Consider the following 23,353-nt stretch of genomic DNA (forward strand, 5'->3'; position numbering starts at 1 on the left):
TGGTGTGCACAGTCAAGTGGCAGCAAGGCCACTTCCTCACTGACTGCCCTAAGAGCTGATAATATAAAACAGAAACTATTCTGGCTGAAAATGCTCCCATGATCCAACAGGACCTCCCACCAAGACTGTGTTATATACATGTAATGTTTTTTAAATATCTTATGCTATTCATTCTTTGAAATTTTGTTCATGTATACAAAGTATTTTGATCATATCAATGCCTCATTCCCTCCCCAACTCCCTCCACACTCCCCTTGTTATATTCCCTCCTAACTTCATATTTCCTTTTCTTAATCCACTGGGCCCAGTCACTGCTGACCTTATTTATGTGCGTGGATATGGAGCCATCCACTATAGTATGAGCAACCTACCAGGCCCACTTCCCCAAGACAGCGAACATCTTTCAGAAGTCTTCAACAGCCAGGGACAGGACTTCAAAAATCCCTCCCCTAAGCATGGTGGCGTGTTGACTTACCTTATGCTGGTCCTGTACAGGTACTCATGGCCACTATGAGTTTGTGTGTGCAGTGGCCTTGACATGTCCAGAAGCCAACACTTCACTATGGCCTTCCCCAAGATCATCTCTTTCCATCTTCTGAAATGGTCCCAGAACCACGGGACGGGAGTATCATATAGATGGCAGGTATTTGTTCTCTAAACTCTGGTTTTAGTAGTGAAATTTAAGGTTTGTTTTTCTCCATATGACTGCTATATTCTGATGGTGTGTAGCTCAAAATTGAAAAGCAGGTGTTTGGGCAGGAGAACAGAGCTGGAAGAGAAGCTCTCTCCTAGTCACGTGCCTCACCTGACCTCGCCTCCTGCCTCATCAACCTCCAGCAAAAGATGGCCTCCTAAGACTCCTTCTCACTGCCACACTGACACCAAACCCAAAATAGGGGAAAACAAGTCATGAGTGTTCACCAGAACAACCCCTGTACATCACTGTGTGAAGTAACAGGCTCTTTTCCATAGTTAAGTCAGAATGAGGGTATCTGAGTGGGCCTTCTCTAAGACAGCTAGTGTCCTTCCAGGAAGAGGCTAGCACACCAACACAGAGTACAAACTACAAGAGGACACAGGGGGAACATGACACCTACAATCCAAGGAGGAACTCAGGGAATTTTGCCTCCTGACTTCAATCTTGAGCTGTGAACAGGTTGCTAAAGATACCTTAACAGATGACACAGGAACCACCAGACCCTTCACCTCCTCTGTCCTGACTCCCTTCACCTCCTCTCCACCAACTGACGACCATAAAGTATGCTATGTCCACAGCAGAGACACTGCACAGGCCATATTACCTTCTGAAATGTCCCAGGACATCCTCTCAGCTCCATGGCCTATTCACCTCCAGGCTTTGGTGTTTGCCCTCTGCTTCACATTCTTTTCAGGATTTCTCTGTATCAGCCACAACTGTCTTTTATTCACTTGCCCATCTTCCCCCTTGGAGCAGGTATCATTGGTACCCACCTGGAACACACACCTTACTGGGAGCCCTTCCAAGGAACTTTGTCACTGCTGAATACCTGGTGCTCGGGTTAGTTGAGCAGGACCCTCTGCACATGTTTGCCAAGTGAACAATGAGGTAGCAATACCATCCCTTGGGAGTTGTGTGATGTGAGCCATGTCTTCCTACTCAACACACCTCTCTTAGGGAAGGGCCCCCAGGAAGCCGAGCAGCAGAGGCAGGTCTACATGCTGCTTGCACTATCTTAGAAGAAAAGACTTGCCACCAAAGCCAGCCTGAAATCAAATTTGGAACTGAAGCCCTGGTAGCTGTAGGCCTCCACACAGGTGTGTGTTCCAGGTGTGTACCAATGATAACTGGCCGCCATGCTCCTGTGCACCAAGCCTAAGGATGAAAACACTCCTCCTCTGCTCTGTCTGCCCCTGAACATGTCAGGGATCTAGTGCCCAACTGAAACTGGAGCTTTTGAAAACACTCCTAAGATAGCCTAGCCCAGCAATGTGAGCTATTAGACCTACAGTGTTAATGGATATGCTAATGGTGGTAATTACAATGGTCATTAATTCATTAGTTAACTGGTCCTTAGAAGTGCTATCTAGAGGCCCCAGGATGCAAAGCAGTGAATTACTAAATGAGCAAGGAAGACACCCCAGGCACGCCCACCTCGAGGGGTAGTGGAAGGGCAAGTGTGTAGTGCAGAGATGGGAAAGGAAGAGAAGCTGAACAGTCTGTGAAGACAGGAGAACTGGAAACACATGGGAGATTTAGAACAGCCTGGCTTGAGTCCCTGTGCTGCAACCTGAGTCCATAGGGAGGTCCTGGCCAGTGCTGTCACCAAGGGCCATGTCTGGGTCCCTGGCGCTGAGGCAGCAGGAGTCTGTGTCACTGTCTGTGGCCTAGGTTACCACCAGAGAACATGTGGCCTTCCATGGTCCAGGATGCCTCCTAGGGCCATGTTGATGTTCCAGGGCTGCACAAAGCTGGCTCTGCCCCTTGCCTGGACAGCTTGGGAGAGCTGGCCCCCAGGGCATGAAAGCAGGAGAGTTGCCCTGCCGCCATCTTCGCTGCCTGCCAGAGCAGAAAGGCAGCACCAGGTACTGAGATATCCCGAGTTTAAGATCTCTGGGGGAGCAAACTGCTAGGGGTCTGCCTGCACCCAGGACCTGGGAAGATCAGCGGTTCGTCTGTGTGCCAGCTGGTCATGGGTCCTGTGCCCTGCGGGGTGACCAGCATTTGGAGGGACTCCTCACCAACATCTTCGCTCCATGACAGAGCAGTCGGGGAGCACCAGGTTCACTGAGACAACCCAAGTACAATATTGCTTGGGGCAAGACTCAGCAGGGCTCCAACAGCACACAAGAGTAAGGCAGCACATCAGCAATCTGTGCCAGGGGAAACCCAGTCATCCAGTGGCGCGGAAATAGCCTTACAGGCTCACAGGAGGTTGAAGCACCAGCCAGTGACAACAAGATAAGCTGACACCAGTGAGAACTAGATGGCTAACAGCAAACGTAGGAACGTTACTAACAGAAACCAAGGCAATATGGCAGCATCTGAACCCAATTCTGCAACATCAGCAAGTCCTGGATACCCCAACACATCAGAAAAACAAGAGTTGGATTTAAAATCACTGGTCATGATGCTGTTAGAGGAACACACGAAGGACATAAATAAATCTCTTACAGAAATTCAGGAGAAAAATGAACAAAAGTTAGAAGCCCTTAGAAGGGAAACACAAAAATCATTTAAAGAAATTCAGGAGAATATGGGTCAAAAGATAGAAGTCAATAAGGAGGAAATGCAAAAATCACTTAAAGAAACACAGGAGAACTTTGGTCAACAGGCAGAAGTCATGAAAGAGGAAACACAAAAATCTCTTAAAGAATTACAGGAAAACACAAACAAGCAAGTGAAGGAGCTGAGCAAAACCATACAGGATCTAAAAACAGAAGTAGAAACAACTAAGAAATCACAAAGGGAGACAACTTTGGAGATAGAAAACCTTGGGAAGAAATCAGGGGCCATAGATGCAAATATCAACAACAGAATACAAGAGATAGAAGAAAAAAAAATTGCAGATGCCAAAGATACCATAGAAACCATAGACTCAACAGTCAAAGAAAATGCAAAATGCAAAAAGCTTGTAATCCAAAACATCCAGGAAATCCAGGACACAATGAGAAGACCAAACCTAAGGATTATAGTTATAGATGAGAGTGAAGATTTACAACTTAAAGGGCCAGAAAATATCTTCAACAAAATTATGGAAGAAAACGTCCCTAACCTAAAGAGAGAGATGCCCATGAATATACTAGAAGCCTACAGAACTCCAAACAGACTGAACCAGAACAGAAATACCTCTGTCACATAATAATCAAAACCCCCAAACATACTAAACAAGGAAAGAATACTAAAGGCAGTAAGAGAAAAAGGCCAAGTAACATAAAAGAAGACCTATCAGAATGACACCAGACTTCTCACCAGAGACCATGAAAGCTAGAAGATTCTGGGCAGATCTCAGGCAAACTCAAAGAGAACACAAATGCCAGCCAAGATTACTATACTCAGCAAAACTCTCAATCACTATAGATGGAGAAACCAAGATATTCCATGACAAAACCAAATTTACACAATATCTTTCCACAAACCCAGTCCTACAAAGGATAATAGGGGAAAACACCAATACAAGGAAGGAAAATATATCCTGGGAAAAGAAGGTTAATAACGTTCTTTCATCAAACCCAAAAGAAGATAGCCACTTAAATATAAAATTAACATCAAAAATGATAGGAAGCAATAGTCACTATTCCTTAATATCTCTTAACATCAATGGACTCAATTCCCCAATAAAAAGACACAGACTAACAGACTGGATAATGAAATAGGACCCTACATTTTGCTGCATGCAGGAAACACACCTCAGTGTGAAAGACAAAAACTACCTTAGAGTAAAAGGCTAGAAGACAATTCTACAAGCAAAAAGTCTCAGGAAACAAGCCGGAGTTGCCATTCTAATATCAGATAAAATTAACTTTCAACCTAAAGTCAACAAAAGAGACATGGAAGGACACTTCTTGCTGGTCAAAGGAAAAATCCACCAAGAAGAACTCTCAATCTTGAACATCTATGCTCCAAATGCAAGGGCACCCTCATTCATAAAAGAAACTTTACTAAAGCTCAAAGCACACATCACACCTAACACAATAATTGTGGGTGACTTCAACACCCCACTCTCCTCAATGGACCAATCAGGAAAACAGAAACTAAACAGGGACACAGTGAAACTAATTGACGCTTTAGACCAATTGGATTTAACATATATATATATATATATATATATATATATATATATATATGATTTCATCCCAAAGCAAAAGAATATACCTTTTTCTCAGCACCTCATGGTACCTTCTCCAAAATCGATCATATAATTGGTTACAAGACAGACATCAACAAAGATAAGAAGATCACAATAATCCCATGCCTCCTATCAGATCACTATGGAATAAAAGTGGTCTTCAATAGCAACAAAAAATAACAGAAAGCCCACATACACATGGAGGCTGAACAATACTCTGCTCAATGATACCTTGGTCAAGGAAGAAATAAAGAAAGAAATCAAAGACGTTTTAGAATTTAATGAAAATGAAGGCACAACATACCCAAATCTATGGGACACAATGAAAGCAGTATTAAGAGGAAAACTCTTAGCTTTGAGTGTCTCCAAAAAGAAAATAGAGAGAGCAGACACTAGAAGCTTAATGGGATAACTGAAAGCCCTGGAATAAAGGGAAGTTAATTTACCCAGGAGGAGAAAAAGACAGGAAATCATCAAACTCAAGGCTGAAATCAATCAAGTAGAAACAAAGAGAACCATACAAGAATCAACAAAACCAGGAGCTGGTTCTTTGAAAAAAATCAACAAGATAAACCCTTATCCAGTCTAACCAAAGGGCACAGAGACAGTATCCAGATTAACAAAATTAGAAACGAAATGGGAGATATAACAACAGAAACTGAGGAAATTAAAAAAGTTATCAGCCCCTACTACAAAAGCCTATACTCAACACAACTGGAGAATCTGGAGGAAATGGACAATTTCTTAGGCAGATACCAAATACCAAAATTAAATCAGGATCAAATAGATCATCTAGACAGACCCATAACCCCTAAAGAAATAGAAGGTCATAGAAAGCCTTCCAAAAAAAAAAGCATAGGACCAGATGGTTTTAGTGCAGAATTCTATCAGACCTTCAAAAAAGATTTAACACCAATACTCTTCAAACTATTCCACAAAATAGAAACAGAAGGTATACTACCCAACTCGTTCTATGAAGCCACAATTATGCTGATACCAAAACCACATAAATATCCAACAAAGAAAGAGAACTTCAAGCCAATTTCCCTTATGAATATCAATGCAAAAATACTCAATAAAATTCTTGCCCACCAAATCCAAGAACACATCAAAATGATCATCCACCATGATCAAGTAGGCTTCATCCCAGGGATGCAGGGATGGTTCAATATAAGGAAATCCATCAATGCTATCCACTACATAAACAAACTCAAAGAAAAAAACCACATGATCATTTCATTAGATGCTGACAAAATTCAGCATCCTTTCATGCTAAAAGTCTTGGAAAGAACAGGAATTCAAGGCCCATATCTAAACATAGTAAAAGCAATATACAGCAAACTGGTAGCCAACATCAAACTAAATGGAGAGAAACTTGAAGCAATCCCACTAAAATCAGGGACTAGACAAGGCTGCCCCCTCTCTCCATATCTTTTCAATATAGTACTTGAAGTCCTAGCTAGAGCAATTAGACAACATAAGGAGGTCAAAGGGATACAAGTTGGAAAGGAAGAAGCCAAACTATCACTATGTGCAGATGATATGATAGTATACTTAAGTGACCCAAAAAACTCTACCAGAGAACTCCTACAGCTGATAAACAACTTCAGCAAAGTGGCTGGTTACAAAAATCAACTCAAGCAAATCAGTAGCCTTTCTATACTCAAAGGATAAGCAGACTTAGAAAGAAATTAGGGAAATGGCACCCTTCACAATAGCCACAAACAGTATAAAGTATCTTGGGGTGACTCTAACCAAACAAGTGAAAGACCTATATGACAAGAACTTCAGATCTCTGAAGAAGGAAATCAAAGAAGAACTCAGAAAATGGAAAAATCTTCCATGCTCGTGGATTGGCAGGATTAGTATAGTTAAAATGGCCATCTTGCCAAAACCAATATAAAGATTCAATGCAATCCCCATCAAAATCCCAACTCAGTTCTTCATAAAGTTAGAAAGAGCAATTCTCAAATTCATCTGGAATAACAAAAAACCCAGGTTAGTTAAAACTATTCTCAACAGTAAAAGAACTCATGGGGGAATCAGTATCCCAGACCTCAAACATTACTACAGAGCAGTAGTGATATAAACTGCATGGTATTGGTACAATGACAGGCAAGTGGATCAATGGAATAGGATTGAAGACCCAGAAATGAACCCACACACCTATGGTCACTTGATCTTCGACAAAGGAGCTGAAAGCATCCAGTGAAAAAAAGAAAGGCTTTTCAACAAATCGTGCTGGTTCAATTGGAGGTCAACATACAGAAGAATGCGAATTGATCCATTCTTATCTCATTGTACCAAGCTCAACTCTAAGTGGATCAAGGACCCCCACATAAAACCTGACACACTGAAACTAATAGAAAAGAAACTGGGGAAGACCCTTGAGGACATGAGCACAGGGGGAAAAGTTCCTGATAGTTTACACTCTAAGATCAAGAATTGACAAATGAGACCTCATAAAATTACAAAGTTTCTGTAAGGCAAAGGACACTGTCAAAAGGACAAAACAGCAACCAACAGATTGGGAAAGAATCTTCACCAACCCTAAATCTGACAGAGGGCTAATATCCAATATATACAAAGAACTCAAGAAGTTAGACCCCAGAGAACCAAATAACCCTATTAAAAAATGGGGTACAGAGCTAAACAAAGAATTTTCACCTGAAGAACTTCGGATGGCTGAGAAGCACCTTAAGAAATGTTCAACACCATTAATCATTAGGGAAATGCAAATCAAAATAACCCTGAGATTTCACCTCACACCAGTCAGAATGGCTAAGGTTAAAAACTCAGGAGACAGCAGGTGTTGGTGAGGATGTGGAGAAAGAGGAACACTCCTCCACTGCTGATGGGATTGCAAGATGGTACAACCACTTTGGAAATCTGTCTGGTGGTTCCTCAGAAAACTGGACATGACACTTCCAGAGGACCCTGCTATACCTCTCCTGGGCATATACCCAGAGGATTCCCCAGCATGTATTAAGAACACATGTTCCACTATGTTTACAGCAGCCTTATTTTTAATAGCCAGAAGCTGGAAAGAACCCAGATGTCCCTCAATGGAGGAATGGATACAGAAAATGTGGTATATTTACACAATGGAATACTACTCAGTAATTAAAAACAATGAATTCATGAAATTTTTAGGCAAATGTTTGGAAGTGGAAAATATCATCCTAAGTGAGGTAACCCAATCACAAAAGAATATACATGGAATGCAATCACTGATAAGTGGATATTAATTAGCCCAGAAGCTCTGAATTCTCAAGACACAATTAGCATATCAAATGATACCCAAGAAGAGGGAAAGAGAGGACCCTAATTCTGAAAAGAGTTGATCCAGCATTGTAGGGGAGTACCAAGACAGGGAAATGTGAGGGGGGTGATTGGGAAATGGACGGAGGGAAGAGGGTTTATGAGACCGAGGGGAGGAGGGAACTGGGAAAGGGGAAAGCATTCGGAATGTAAACAACAAATATAGAAAAGAAAAAAAAGAAGAGGAGGGGAGGGGAGGAGAGTGGAGGGGAGGAGAGGAGAGTGGAGGGGAGGAGAGGGGAGGAGAGGGGAGGGGAGGGGAGGGGAGGGAAGGGGAGGGGAGGGAAGGGGAGGGGAGGGGAGGGGAGTGACACTGTGACACACTGCAGCTTCCACAGTGAGATTTTGTTTTGCTTTTGTTTTTACTTTGGGGGGGGGGCGGGCAACAGAGTGGACCACTATGGAGGGAAAGGAAGATGAATGGAATTGGGGCACATGATGTGAAATTCACAAAGAATCAATAAAAAGTTAATATAAAAAGAAAAACAAATGCCTGGGAAGCTTCAGAAGTCCACCACTTGACAGCCCAAGAGCTTTTCTAGTGCAGTCCACTCCAGAGCCCCTCCCCAAAGGGACGACCCTTAAAGCTGGAGACCTGGCTCTGTGGATTGAGACGCTCCACTCGCTTTCGATGGATTGGTCCGGATTACTTTCTGCTTCTGTGGTTAACTCCATGGCCAAGAGTCACACGAGGAGGAAATGCTCATTTCAGCTTGCAGGTTATAGCATCTTTTTGAGGGAAGTCAGGGCAGGAGCTCAAGTCAAAAACCTGGAGGCAGGAACTGAGACAGAGACCATGGAGCACACCGCTTACTGGCTTGCTACTCATGGCTTGCTCCTGCATTCTTAGACAACCCCGGCCCACCTGCCCAGGTATGGCACAGCACACAGTAAACTGGGCACCACACCACTCACTATTCAAGAAAATGCACTTCAGATTGTCTACAGGCTAATATGATGGAGGCCTTTTCTCAACTGAAGTTTCTGCTTCTCAGACAACCCCAAGATTGTTTCAGGTTGACAAAAGGCTGACCAGCACAGAGTCCACCAATTCATGCAGGTCAGACTCAGTAGCAAACAGAGCTGAGGGCTTTACCTGGCAACCAACAATCAAACTCAAGGAGTGTGGGCTTCCCAGGAGATGAAGTGGTCCCAAGCCCCAAGAATTCTATCACTTACCTCTTCCTTCTACCCTCTTGAGCTTTCAACACATGTCCAGTGGAGGGAGAGAAGTAGGATGAAGCAGCCCAGAAGCTCCCAAGCTCTCTCTCTCCAAGGTCTCTCTCTCTCTCTCTCTCTCTCTCTCTCTCTCTCTCTCTCTCTCTCTCTCTCGGTGTGTGTGTGTGTGTGTGTGTGTGTGTGTGTGTGTGTTTATTTGCATACATATAATGGTGATGTCCATTCCCAGTGGCCGGAGGTTTGCTGTGGGGCTAAACAAGAGTTAAGCCTTGTGTGTAGGCACCTGTGACTCCCCGCTCTGTGTGTGAGGCGCTCCCTGAGCGCTACTCTCCTGACTTTCTATGGAGTGCCTGGAGGAAGAAGGCTTTCAGAGTCTCCCATTTGCTCAGGACAGATGCAAATGTTGAGGGAAACCAGCTTATGGATATTTAGACAGAGCCGAGGGCCCTGCCCTGCACAACTGAGGTAGGGCCATCTCTCTCAGTCTTGGATTCCTGTCAGCAGGGCACACCGGGGAAGACACCCATGGGTCATTGTGCTAAGATAAGCTTGGCAGCAGCTTGCAATGGCTGACACTTTTCTCTAGGAAGACCTATTTGACAGTCTGAAAAAGGTTGGGTTCCCCTTTGGGAGTTCTGCCCATCTCCTAACAAACAACATGAAGTCACCTCCAAATCCTCAGATGTTCATATGACCCTGGAAATAGTTTGCTTTGTCCTGCCTTGTCTCCAAATGACCCTTCCCAGCTCCCAACCCCACCCAAGATGGAATCTATATACATGAATCTCTGTGTAAGATAATATACCAATGTGCTGGCACAGAATGTCCAGAAACAACACTTTAGCATAAATGATGCCAAAAGGTGAAGTTATGGTTAATAAAAGTTAAAAAAAATTACTGGTCATGGATGAGACCATTAAACATGTGAGTGCACACATAAGCCCTGTGTCCTTCTAACTAATAGCCCTCAAAGGAAATGCTGACATCTGGTTGGGGACACAGCTCTCAATCTCCTCATGTGTGACACCATCCACACAGCAGTAGGTGACATTGGCTAGCTCTTGCCATAGCATATTCCCAGTGTCTTACTTACATGGTGGAATAGCCATGAAGGATAATGCTGTTGGTATATCTATCCACAGCAAGAAGCCTAACGGCAGAGGTCTGGGGAGATGATTCAGTCAATAAAGCACTTGCCATGTGAGGATGAGGACCTGAGTTTGATCCCCAGAACCCAGGGAAAGATATCACATTTGGCAGCACATACTTATAACCCCAACACTTGGGAGGTGAGAACAGAGATAGGAGGATAGATCCCTAGGACCTAACTGGTGGCCTTCAAGCCAATGAGACTGTTTCAGGAAAGTGGTCAATGTTTCTGAGAATGACACCAGAAATTGTTCCCTGGTCTTGATATACATGCACACACACACACACATGCACTAACATGCACACATGGACATATGCATGTACATACATATGTGCACATACATGCAGACACATATAAATATGCATATATACACACATGAACATGTGTATGCATAAAAATTTAAACTTTTAAAAACATTTATTAAAAAAATAAAATATAATAAGATAAAACCCATTATGTCAAAGTTGGACAATGCAAACCAACAGGAGAAAAGAGAGCCCCAAGGGAAGGCACAAAAATCGAGACCCTCTCACTCACACACTCAGGAGTCCCATAAAGATACTTAAATGAAAGCTATAAAAGAGGACCTGGTGCAGACCTGTGCATCCCCTGTGCTTGCTGACTGTGAGTTCATATCTGTGGGTTCAGTATTTGTGAGTTCAAGATTTAGACCGTCTTGTTCTCCTGGTGTCCTCCATTCCCTCTTGCTCTCTTACACTCTTTCTGCCTCTTCCTTAAGCTCTGAGGGGAGGAATTTGATGGAGACATCACATTTAGAGCTGTGTGCTCCAAGGTCTCTCTCTCTCTCTCTCTCTCTCTCTCTCTCTCTCTCTCTCTCTCTCTCTCTCTCTCTCTGTGTGTGTGTGTGTGTGTGTGTGTGTGTGTGTGTGTGTATGTGTGTGTGTGTATGTGTGTGTGTGTGTGTGTGTGTATGTGTGTGTGTGTGTGTTTATTTGCATACATATAATGGTGATGTCTGACTGTGGATCTCTATTTGTTCCCATCTGATGTTATAGGAATCTTCTCTGATGAGAGCTGAAGAAGGCATTGATCTATGAATATAGAAGACTATCATTAGGGGTCATTTTATTGCCACTTTGTTAAGACAGTAGTATTTGGTTTTACATTTATCTCAGAGCTGTGTAGTCTCTGGTTCTTGGTCACCCAAGGAGTATCAAGTGGGCCTTAAGTCAAATCAGATACTAGTTGGTTACTCTTAGGCTCACAGATTTAACATAGTTTCAAAATGGCCATTTCACCAAAGGCAATCTGCAAATTCAATGCAATTCTTATCAAAATTCCAACTCAATTCTTTACAGACCTTAAAAGAGAAATTCTTGACTTCATATGAATAAACAAAAAACTCAGGCTAGGTAAAACAATCCTGTACAATTAAAGAAAGAACTTCAGGTATCACTATTCCTGATTTCAAGTTTTACTACAACGTGATAGTAACAAAAACCATATGGTATTGGCATAAAAACAGACAAGTTGATCAATTGAGTCAAATCAAAGACCCAGAAATGAACCCAAATACTTATGGGCACTTAATTTTTGACAAAGAAGCCAAAACCATACAATGAAAAAAAAGCATCTTTAACAATTGGTGCTGGTCTAACTGGATGCCTGCATATAGAAGAATGCAAATAGATCCATATTTATCACCTTGCAAAAAACTCACATCCAAGTAGATCAAAGATTCAACATAAAAGCATACACACTAATAAAGGAGAAAGTGGGGAATTGCCTTGAACACACTTGCACAGGAGACAACCTCCTGGAAAGAACACCAGTAACTCAGACACTAAGATCAATAATTAATGAGACCCCAGCTACCATCTTTGCTTCTGTGACGGAGCAGACAGGTGCAGTCAGCTATGCAGAGATTACCCGAATATAAGATCTCTTGGAACACAGCCCGCCAGAGCTCCACCTGCACCCAGGAGCTGGGCAGCAACATAGCCCTCTGTGTACCTACACTGCCAGGGGACATCTGCCCTGTAGGGCGTCCCACCGTTAAAGGGAATCCCGAGTTTAGAGGTGAGGCACCACCATCTTTGCTCCTGTGACTGAGCAGCCAGCTGCAGACAGGTATGCAGGTGTCACCTGAGTAGAAGAGCGCTTGGGACACAGCCCGCCAGGGCCCCACCTGTACCCAGGAGCTGGACAGCACCGCCACAGCCCTCTAGTGCACCTAGTTTGCTAGGGGACATCTGCTCTGCATTGAGTCCTGCAATTAGAGGTGAAACCACCATCTTCATTCCTGCGACTGAGTGGGCTGTTACAGCCAGGTACACAGAAAACACCTGAGTGTAAGATCACTTGGGACTCAGTCTGCCAGAGCCCTACATGCACCAAGGAGCTGGGCAGCCCCACAGCATTCTGTGCCAGGGGAAAGCAGGTCACCCAGGGTTGCTGAGATAGGCTTGCAGGCACGCAGTAGGGACAAGCACCAGTCAGTGACAGCAGGACCAACTAACACCAGAGATAAGCAGATGGCAAAAGGCAAACATAGGAATGTTACTAACAGAAATCAAGACAATATGGCACCATCTAAACCCAATTCTCCCACAACAGCAAGTCCTGGATTCCCCAACACACCAGAAAAGAAAGATTTGTATTTAAAATCACAGCTCATGATGCTGATGGAGGGCTTCAAGAAGGACATAAATAACTCCCTTAAAGAAACACAGGAGAACCCAAGTAAGCTGGGAGAAGCCTTTAAAGAACTAAAGGAAAACACAACAAAACAGGTGAAGGAATTGAACCCATCCAGGATCTAAAAATGGAGGTAGAAACAATAAAGAAATCACAAAGGGAAACAACTCTGGATATAGAAAACATAGGAAACAAGTCAGGAGTCATGGATACAAGCATCAACAACAGAATAAAAGAGATAGAAGAGAGAATCTCAGATGCAGAAGATACCATAGAAAGCTTTGACACAACAGTCAAAGTGAAAAATGCAACAAGCTCCTGACCTCCCCATCAAAATCCCAAATCAATTCTTCATAGATCTAGAAAGAGCAATTCTCAAATTCATTTGGAATAACAGAAGACCCAGGATAGCAAAAACTATTCTCCACAACAAAAGATCTTCTGGGGCAATCGCCATCCCTGACCTCAAGTTCTACTACAAAGCAATCATGATAAAAACTGTTTGACATTGGTATGCAGACAGGCAGGAAGATCAATGGAATAGAATTGAAGACCCAGAAAAGAACCCACACACATACAGTCGCACTTGATATTTGACAAAGGAGCTAAAAACATCCAGGGGGAAAAGATAGCATTTTAAACAAATGGTACTGGATCAACTGGAGGTCAGCATGCAGAAAAGTACAAATCAGCCCATTCTTATCTCCTTGTACAAAGCTCAAGTCCAAGTGGATCAAGGATCTACACATAAAACCAGACACAGTGAAGTTTATAGAGGAGAAAGTAAGGAAGAACCTTGAACACATGGGCACAGGGGAAAAGTTCTTGAACAGAACACCAATGGCTTCTGCTCTAAGAATAAGAATCAACAAATGGGACCTCATAAAACTGCAAAGCTTCTATAAGGCAAAGGACATGGTCAATAGGACAAAAAGGCAACCAACAAATTGGGAAAAGATCTTTACTAACCCTACATCCAATGTATACAAAGAACTCAAGAAGTTAGTCTCCAGAGAGTCAAATAACCCTATTTAAAAATGGGGTACAGAGCTAAACAGGGAATTCTCAACTGAGGAAACTCGAATGGCTCTAAAGCAACTAAACAAATGTTCAGCATCCTTAGTTATTAGGGAAATGCAAATCAAAACAACACTAAGATTCCACCTTACACCAGTCAGAATGGCTAAGACGAAAAACTCAGGGTACAGCAGATTCTGGAGAGGATGTTGGGAAAGAGGAACACTTCTCCATTGTTGGTGGGATTGCAGGCTGGTAAAACCACTCTGGAAATCAGTTTGGCGATTCCTCAGAAAATTAGACCTGTAGACCCAGCTATACCACCCCTGGGCATATACCCAGCAGATGCTCCTACATGTAATAAGGACACATACTCCACTGTGTTCATAGCAGCCTTATTTATAATAGCCAGAAGCTGTAAAGAACCCAAATGTCCCTCAACAGAGGAATAGATACAGAAACTGTGGTATATATACACAATGGAGTACTATTCAGCTATTAAAACCAATGAATTTATGAAATTCTTAGGCAAATGACTGGAACTAGAAAGTGTCGTCCTGAGCGAGGGAACCCAATCACAAAAGATCACACATGGTATGTACTCACTAATAAGCGGATGTTAGCCCAAAAGCTCAAAATAAACAAGCTACAATTCACCCAGCACAGGAAGCTCAAGAAGAAGGAGAACTTAAGTAAGGGTGCTTTGGTTCCTCTAAGAAAGGGAACAAAATACTCACAGAAGCAATAACGGAGACAATGTGTGGAGCAGGAGCTGAAGTAAAGGCCACCCAGAGACTTCCCTACCTGGGGATTCATCATATAAACAGTCAACAAACCCCGACACTACTAAGGATGACAAGATGTGTATACCAAAATGAGGATGCAGTGGTTGTCTCCAGAGGGGCCCTGCCAGAGCCTTACAGATACAGAGGCAGATGCTAGCAACCAGCTATTGGACTGGGCATGGAGTCCCCAATGGAGGAGCTGGAGGGTGGTCCAGAGGAGATGAAGGGATTTACAGCCCCATGGGAAGAACAATGATTTCGGCCACCCAGACGCCCAAAGACTCCCAGGGACTGAACCATCAACCAAGGGGCACACATGGTTCCAGCCAAAAATGTGGCAGAGGAAGGCCTTGTTGGGCATCAGTGGGAGAAATGGCCCTTGGTCAGGTAAGGGCCCCAACAGAGACCCCAACAAAGGGAAACCAAGGAGGGGAGGTAGGAGTGTATCAGGTAGAGGGGCATATACATGGAGGCAGGGAGAGGGAGGAGGGGTTGGGGGTCTTTGGGGAGGGGGAAATTGGGAAAGGTTTTATGTACAGAGCCATATTGGGGTGTCATGCCACTTGGTAGGAACTTAAAATTAGCCAAGGACAAGGGCTTCAGGCAGGAAGGGCATAATAGGGAAGAAGGTTACAGCAGGAATTTTTATCCTAGGGTAGAGTGCTAAGAGTGTACTTGACATTGGTCAAGGTGAACTTCTCCCAGCCTACTTTGAGCAAGGATTCCCATGGTTAAGTTCATTGTTCCTCCGGGTCTATGAATTCCTGAATTAAGCAGGTGTTGCACCCAGCTGCCTGAGCAGTCGAGCCAAGGACCACCGGGGGAAGCCAGAGGACTTCGCCCAGAACTCAGCCTGGAATCAGGGGCTTGCCCAAACTGTTAAAAGGTCTGACTGCCATTAAAGTTGGGGCCTCAATTGGTAAAGAATCGTCCTGGCCTTGTTCTTTTTGCCCCTTCCTCATCTATCCCTCAGCTTCTGTCCCAGCAACCCAGTTCGTAATAGCTGCAGGTAGCTACGGAACACAACAGTTTTACTATGGCAATGTAAATGAAGATGATATTCAATTAAAAAAAGAAAAAAGAAAAAAGAAAAAAGAAAAGCCAGGTGGTGGCGGCACACACTTGTAATCCCAGCACTTGGGAGGCAGAGGCAGGCAGGTTTCTGAGTTTGAGGCCAGTCTGGTTTACAGAGTGAGTTCCAGGACAGCCAGGGCTATACAGAGAAACCTTGTCTCAAAAAACCAGATCAAAAAAAATAAAAATAAAAATAAAAAAAAAAAAAAACCTCCTGATCCAAAAAATCCAGAAAATCCAGGACAAAATGAGAAGATCAAACTTAAGGATTATAAGTATAGAAGAGAGTGAAGATTTCCCACTTAAAGGGCCCGTAAATGTCTTCATAGAAGAAAACTTCCCTAACCTGAAGAAAGAGATGCCTATGAACATACAAGAAGCCTACAGAACTCCAAATAGATTTGACCAGAAAAGAAATTCCTGTCACATAATAATTAAAACACCAAATGTACTAAACAAAGAAAGAATATTAATGGTTGAGAAGCACCTAAAGAAATGTTCAACATCCTTAGTCATCAGGGTAATGCAAATCAAAACAATCCTGAGATTTCACCTCACCCAGTCAGAATGGCTAAGGTCAAAAAACTCAGGGTACAGCAGATGCTGGCAAGGATGTGGAGAAAGTGGAACACTCCTCCACTGCTGGTAGGATTACAAGCTGGTACAACCACTCTGGAAATCAGTCTGGCAGTTCCTCAGAAAATTGGGCATACTACCGGAGGACCCCATTATACCACTCCTTGGCATATACCCAGAGGATTCCCCAGCATGTAATAAGGACACATGCTCCACTATGTTCAGAGCAGCCCTATTTATTATAGTCAGAAGCTGGAATAAATCCAGTTGTCCCACAACAGAAGAATGGATACAGAAAATGTGATATGTTTACACTATAGAATACTACTCAGCTATTAAAAACAATGAATTCATGAAATTCTTAGGCAAATGGGTAGAACTGGAAAATATCATCCTAAATGAGGTAACCCAATCACAAAAGAACACACATGGTATGTACTCACTAATAAGTGGATATTAGCCCAGAACCTCAGAATACCCAAGAAAAAATTCACATATCAAATGATGCCCAAGAAGAAGGAAGGAGAGGCCCCTGGTCCTGGAAAGGCTCAATGCAATAGTGTAGGGGAATACCAGGATAGGGAAGCGGGAGGGGGTTTATTAGGGAGCATGGGGAGGGAAGAGGGTTAACAGGACTTTCAGGGAGGGGGGATCCAGGAAAGGGGAAATCATTTGAAATGTAAATAAAGAATATATCTAACATAAAATAAATTTAAAAAAAGAAATATACATAGACACAGACACACAGAGACAAAATACAAAACCAGAGACCATAATTATACATAAAGGTCATATAAGATTAAATAAATAATGAGCCCTTATAAAACTGAAAAGCTTCTGTAAGGCAAAGGACACTATCAATAGCCTACAGAATGGGAAAAGATCTTCACCAAACCTACATCCAAAATCTAAGGACTAATATTCAAAATATATAAAGAACTCCAAAAGTTAGACACCAACAAACCAAATAATCCAGTTTTTAAAATGGAATACAGAACTAAACAGAATTCTCAACAGAGGAATCTCAAATGGTAGAGAAACTCTTAAAGAAATGTTCAATGTCCTTAGTCATTAAGACATGCACATCAAAGCAACTCCAAGATTCCATTTTACACCACCCAGAATAGCTAAGATGAAAAACTCAAGCAATAGCACATGCTGGTAACGAAATAGAGCAAGGGGAACACTCCTTCATTGCTGATGGAAGTGCAAACTTGTACAACCACTCTGGAAATCAATTTGATGGTTTCTTAGAAAACTAGGAATAGTTCTAACTCAAGACTCAGCTATACCACTCCTAAGCATGTACTCAAAAGATGTCCACCATCCCACAAGGACAGTTGCTCAACTATGTTCATAGCAGCTTTATTCATAATAGCCAGAAACTAGAAAAAACCTAGATGTCCCTCAAGCAAAGAATGGATAAAAAATAAATGTGGTACATTTAAACAATAGAATACTACTCTGCTGTTAAACAAAGACACCATGATACTTGCAGGCAAATGGATGGAACTAGAAAATACCTTAGTGAGGTAACCTAGACCCAGAAATGTGTGTACTCATTTATAAGTGGACATTAGCCATAAAGTACAGGATAACCATGCTATAATCCACCAACCCAAAAAAGTTAAGTAGCAAGGAGGGCCCAAGTGAGAATCTTAATTCTCACTCAGAAGATGATATAAAATAGACATCAGAGGTGGATGAAGAGAAAGAACTGGGTAAGAGAAGGGGTGGGGATCAGAGTCAGAGCTGGGAGGGAGAATGGGAATTAGTGGGCTCACCTCTGAGACGAACCAGACCTGAGTCAGGGAAGGCTCACTGGGATCCTAGGGACAGGAAGTGACCCTAGCTGAGACTCCCAGCAGCTGGGGATATGGAGACTGAAGTGGCCAGGTGGGACTTCCGTTGGAGGGAGGGAGACATCAAGTCACCCACAAAAACTCCCACCCCAAATTTTTCCTGACTACAAGATGTGCAGGGGTAAAGATGACGCAGAGATTGAGGAACAGTCAACCAATGACTGCTCCAAGCCACGGGAGACCCATCTCAGGGGTGAGAGACACTCCCTGACACTGGTAGTGATGCTCTGCTATGCTTGCAGACAAGAGTGTAGCATAACTGTCTTGAGATGCTTCATCCAGCAGCTGATGGAAACAGATGCAGAGACCCACAGTCAAACAATAGGCAGAGCTTGGGGAGACTCATGGAAGAGTGGGAGAAGGGATTCAGGGAGCCAGGGTGATCAAGGACACCACAGGGAAACCTCCGGGGTGAAGTGACCCCATCATGGCTCACAGAGACTATGCCTCATTGTGAAGAGCTAAACGCTCTGACACCATGAGCAAGAAAAGTGCTTCCTCTTTTTAGGTTGGTTATGTCAGAGGTTCTGCTGCGGCCACAGACGAAACCATTAACACAACAGAGGGGTCACAGGCCACACCACTTCATGCATCTGTGGGGACAACCAAAGGGCACAGCACTAACTGTGGGCTTGTTTTGGTAAGTGGGAAAGTTCACCAACCTAGAATCCATGGGGGGCAGGGGGTGGCGATACTCTGAACAGGCTCTACAGGGAGGCCAATGGAGGAGTAAAGACTTAGGATAAACTCCAAAGAGAGAAAACAGTTTGCAAGTGACCCAGCCCAGGTGGCAGATGAGTACACACAGCTTTGTCCACAGTGCAAGAGGCTAACATGACAAAACCACCTCCCGCAACGGGCCTACTCTCCCCAGTGCACGCCAGACATGTTCAGGTCACTCTTCTCCTCTGTCCTCTCCATTCATCTGCCTTATTCCCAGCTTTCAAGGTCCAGTTCCGAGGTCATCCCCTATGTTCCAGGGAGACGCCCTCTTCCTTAAAGCTTCCAGGAGCTGTTCGCTTCCTTCAGGAGACTGGGTATTATCCTAAAGAAGTGTGTGGCGATTTGAACATGCTTGGTCTAGGGAGTGGCACTCTCAGGAGATGTGGCCTTGTTGGAGCAGGTGTGGCTTTGCTGGAAGTGCGTCACTTTGAGGGTGGGTTTTGAGACCCTCCTCCAAGCTATCTGGAGGTAAGTCTTCTCTTCACTCCTTTCAGATCAAGATGTAGAACTCTCAGCTCCTCCTGGCCATCCCTGACTGGATGCTGCCAGGCTTCCTGCCTTGTTGGTAGTGGACTGAACCTCTGAACCTATAAGCCAGACCCAATTAAATGTTGTACTTTATAAGAGCTGCCTTGATGGTCATTGTGTCTCTTCACACCAATGGAAACCCTAAGATAGAAGTTGGTACCAGGGACTGGGGTATTGCTGTGATAGGCCTGACCATGTTTTTATTTGGAGGAATATGGTTTTCAGAACTTTAGATTTACAAAGTCAGAGAATGCTTTAAGTGGGACTCAATGGGCCATCCTAGGAGAAATATGGAAGACATTGGTTCTGAGGATGATTTCAACTCTGGAGATCAACTCTGGAGATGGTTTGGTGAAGAATGTTGCTGCTTTATGCCCTTGTCTAAAGAGTCAGCCTAAGGATAAAGAAAGATTTATATTAATTGCATTAACAAAGGAAGTCTCAAAAAAAAACCCAATATAGACTTCGTCCTTAGTTTACTCTCATGAAGAGTCTTTTGATCAAGTGTAGAAAGCTTAGAAAGGAAAAGTACAAAATGTATAGTTCAAAAAGTAAAAAGGAAATCAGGAAGTGGAATGAAGCTAAATCCTGTATTCAAGGATATTAAGTGGAATTAAGTATGTGGTGACATCTGGGCAAGATCCCACCCAACTAAACTTATACATTTGCAGTTGTATAAGGGAAAGAGTTATATTGTGTTAGGCATTACTATGACCTGGTTATTGTTTTAATTTGAACATAGGAGATATGATTACATGCCAAATTGACAAATTGATTGTGATGGCTCGTCTCAGTTTTCAACTTGATTAAGATCAATAATGAAAATATTAAGTCCAGGCATGGTGTTACATGCCTGTAATCGCAGGAGACAGAGACAAACAGATCTCTGAGTTCAAAGGGAACCTGTTACAGAACAAGTTCTAAGTAGAGAAAAGTTTAAGTCCAGGCATAATAGTATACTCCGTTAATCCCAGAGACAGAGGCATGCTGAGTTGAGTTCAACTGAGTTGAAGATCAGTTTACAGAGCAAGTTCCAGGACCGCCAAGCTTAGGTAGTAAAGAATGTAACAGAACACGGGCCAGCAAACAGCAGACTATGGCAACTTCAGCCATGTGACTCTGGCTTTAGAGTCAAGGATAGAAGGGGTCATTGGGTTAATTGATGCTGGTTAGCGGGAGCTAAGAAGTTAGCAGTGGTTAAGAAGAAGCCAGCATCACTGAGGTGAAATCCTCTGGGAAGTGTTTCCTGAGAGCACATAGAAACTGTGTTCCAGAGATAGTCAAGATTATACCTTGTGCTACAGCTGGACTTGGTAATATATAAAAGTCACTCAGGTGGTACTAGTATCGAAGGTATGAAGGGGTCATGGAGACCAGCTCAGGTTTGGCACTGTGAGAGGCCAGGGAAAGGCCATTGATGAAGGTGCAGCCTCAGTCAAAGTTGATAGAACAGGACTGAAGGAGTCACGAAAAGATGTTGAGGCTTGGTACCATGGAGACAGCCTATGACAGGCTATTAGCAAACCCTAGTTGTACCAGAAGACCCCAGCATATTGGAGATGCCAGTACCCTGGAGTGACCACCACAAAGAGCAGCAGCAATGAAGTGGAGTCAGCCAGGTCCTACAGTGCTACAGAAGGCAGAGCTGGAGAAGCGACTCAAGTGCTTTGAAGGAGCCCAGAAGATCATGTGTGGATCCCAGATATTGGAACAAGAAGCTATGAAGTTGAAGTTGCCTTGGATACCACAAGATGTTAGAGGTGTCAGAGCCATGGGATGCCTACTGAGGAGAGATGCTAACAGGGTGTGGAACAAGCCCAAGAGAAAGACGTGTGCTGCTGCCAACAGCAGTCAACAAGGATGAAAGTTGTTGGAGATCTGAAGAGCACTTTGGCATAGGACATGAAGACGTGGAGTTTGGAGTTTGCCCAGCTGGTTTTTGGTCTTGCTCTGGTCCTGCATTTCCTCACAAGGAAGTTTTGGAATAGTAAGTAATAAATATATATTAAGATGTTAGAGATACGTGATCTGCTTTTTTGATCTTATAAGGGATTACAGTTTAGTGATTGGATAATTCTCAGAAAAGACTTTGAACTTTGAACTCTTAACATTGTTGAGACTGTTATAAACTATGGGACTTTTGAATTTGGACTAAATGTATTTTGCATTATGCTGTGGCTAGGTATGGCCCCCATAGACTCATATGTTTCGACAAGCTTATGGGGGCCAGGGAGTGGAATGTGGTGGTTTGAATATGCTTGTCCTCGAGGTGGCATTATTAGGAGGTGTGGCCTTGTTGGAGGAAGTGTGTCAGTTTAGGGGTGGACTTTGAGTTTCTTCTCCTAGCTACCTGGAGGCATGTCTTCTAGCATCCTTGAGATGAAGATGTAGAACTCTCAGGACCACGTACACCATGCCTGTCTGGATGCTGCCATGCTCCTGCCTTGATGATAATGGACTGAACCTCTGAACCTGAATTGTAAGCCAGTCTCAATTAAATGCTGTCCTTTATAAGACTTGCCTCGATGGTCAGTTGCCTCTTTGATGAAACAGGAACCCTAACTAAGACACAGTGGTTCTCCATCTTCTTAAAACTGCAACCCTTTAATACAGTTCAAGTTGTGGTGATCCCCAATAATAAAATTATTTTTGTTGCTGCTTCCTAACTGTAATTTTGCTACTGTTTTTAGTCATAATATAAATATCTGTCATTTCCAACAGCAACCCCTGAGAAAGGGTTGTTTGACTCCCCCTTCAGGGGGAGAGACCTACAAGAAGCAAACTGCTGTCCTAAAGCAATGTGGGCTTCAGTGGCACAAGTGAGCTACATACATCACTCATCCCTTCCCACCCCTGCCAGTCCCCCCCCAGAACCCAGACCCAGACCCAGACCCACAGAGAGCAAACACAGATGCTATGGAGAAGCGAGCCGGGCAGATAGACAGTAAGTGAACACCAGTCCTCACCCATTGCTCTAGCCTCTCCTTTACACCTCCCTCCCCTTGCTCCAGCCTCTCCCCTACACCTGTCCTCCTCTCCTCCTCTCCGTGTTTCACTCGTCCATACCTCTACTGCTCTCTAAAATCTCCCATCTCAAGGTAAAAGAGATACTTTTGGTGCCTTTGGAGAACTACCTGGTTGAGAATGAAGAGTTAATTTTCAAAGTCCAGAAGCAGGGCTGATAAGGGAACAGCTTCCTCTGGAAACACAACACACCCTCCAAGGTCAAAGCCAGGGCTGGTCATTAAAGAAGGAATTAATCTTGATGCCACAGCTTGACATCTTGTGGTGCATTAGGAAACTTCTGAGGTGCTATAATTGTACAATCCAATACTACAAGAACAGAACAAGAAGAAGGTTTGGTTCCTGAATCCGCCTCCAGCTGATGCCGGATATTTTTATAGCTGACCAAATCCTGAGGTGGTGGAGCCCTGATTCCTGCCCCCATCTACAGACATATGAGCAGTGACCGCCCTCCCACCCTTAGCTCCTATGCTGCAGAAGCAGGGCCTTTGCTAGCAGAGCCTGTGTGGACACACGGAGGTGCACCAGAGGCAGAACAACCAGCAGCTAATGGTCAAAGGGTGGCATGCTCCTGAGGACAGCCATAGACTCACATAAAAAGGGACAGGCATGTCCAGATGAACTCAGAAT

This window comes from Apodemus sylvaticus, chromosome 2 (genome assembly GCF_947179515.1).
Source record: "Apodemus sylvaticus chromosome 2, mApoSyl1.1, whole genome shotgun sequence".
Classification (NCBI taxonomy): Eukaryota; Metazoa; Chordata; class Mammalia; order Rodentia; family Muridae; genus Apodemus; species Apodemus sylvaticus.